This window comes from Chrysochloris asiatica, unplaced genomic scaffold, assembly GCF_000296735.1.
Source record: "Chrysochloris asiatica unplaced genomic scaffold, ChrAsi1.0 scaffold00050, whole genome shotgun sequence".
Taxonomy (NCBI): Eukaryota; Metazoa; Chordata; class Mammalia; order Afrosoricida; family Chrysochloridae; genus Chrysochloris; species Chrysochloris asiatica.
This window is the reverse complement of record NW_006408568.1, coordinates 17,803,239-17,805,039: the sequence shown is the minus strand read 5'-3', so window position 1 is coordinate 17,805,039 and position 1,801 is coordinate 17,803,239.

Genomic DNA, 1,801 nt, shown 5'->3' with positions numbered 1-1,801 from the left:
AAAAGAAGGTAAACACAGGTAGGGGAGATCCAGATGGTGAGAAGGTCATGTAGGTTACAGAATAAAATAGACTGCACCACATGGAGAGAAAAGATAATGGACTATAAGGTAACAACAAAGAAAATTAATACTTCAAAACATACAAAGCAAGTGAAAATCCAAGAAGAATATGGAAACATTAAAATTAGAAGGAAGCTCACACAGAAGAACACAAAAAGCATGAACTCAACAAAGGAAGACACATGGAACAAAGAAAGCAGCAAACACACATACACACAAACATAATGGCAGCAATGAATCCATACCTATCAAAAATTACACTGAATGTAAGCAGATTAAATGCACCATTTAAGAGATGGAGAGTAGTAGACGGGATAAGAAAATAATATCCTTCAATATGCTGTCTGCAAGAGACACATCTCACACACAGAGACAAAAACAGATTAAATGTCAAGAATGGAAAAAAATATACCAAGCAAATTGCAATTAAAAACAAACAGGAGTGGCAGTACTAATCTCTCATAAAATAAACTTTAAGGCAAAACCAGCATAATATATAAAGATGGACATTATTTCATGATTAAAGGAACAATTCAACAAGATGACATAACCATAATAAATATGTATGCTCCCAATGAAAGAGCTCCAAAATATATAAAGCAAACTCTAATAGATTTGAAGAAAGAAATAGACAAATGTAAAATTATAGTGGGTGATTTTAATACACAGCTTTCAAAAATGGATAAGAAAGAAATTGAAAACTCACAGAAGAATGAAACAACACAATCAGCCAACTGGACTTCATAGATGTGTACAGAGCATTCAACCCAAAAACAGCACAATACACATTCTTTTCCAGTGCACATGGAACATTCTCCAGAATAGACCATGTCTTAAGCCACAAATCAACCTTCATAAATTTACAAATATCAAAATACTACAAAGCATCTTCTCAGATCACAGTGCTATCAAATTAGAAATGAACAATAGGAAGACCAAGGAAATAAAGTCAAATGCATGGAAACTGAATAACACCCTGCTGAAAAGTGACTGGGTAGTAGAAGAAATCAAACATGAAATCACAAAGTTCCTAGAAACAAATGAGAACAAAATCACAACATACCAAAATCTTTGGGACATGGCAAAAGCGATGATGAGAGGACAATTTATTACAATAAATGCACACATCCAAAAAGGAGAAAGAATCAACATTAATACATTAACACAGCATCTACAACAATGAGAAACAGACCAACAGGGCAACCTACAGCTTCCAAAAGAAAAGAAATACTAAAGATTAGAGCAGAAATAAATGATATAGAAAACAGAAAAACTATAGAAAGAATCAACAAGACAAGAAGCTGGTTCTTTAAAAGGATTAACAAAATTGACAGACCACTGGCAAACCTAACAAAAGAAAAGAGGAAGAAGACACAAATAATATGCATTAGAAACCACATGGGAGATGTCACAATAGAACCAAACGAATTCAAAAGGAAAATAACAGAATACTAAGAAAAGTTGTACTCCAACAAATTTGAAAACTTAGAAGAGATGGATACATATTTAGAAAAACACGACCTACCTGAACTTACACACAGTGAAGTAGAAAACTTAAACAGACCCATAACAAAAGAAGAAATTGATCAGGTCATCAAAAACTCCCAACCAAAAGAAGTTCATGTCCAGATGGCTTCACTGGTGACTTCTACCAAACATTCAGGAAAAAGCTGTCACCAATTCTACTCAAATTATTCCAGAAAATAAAGGACAGTGAAAACTTGCTAATATATTTTATGAA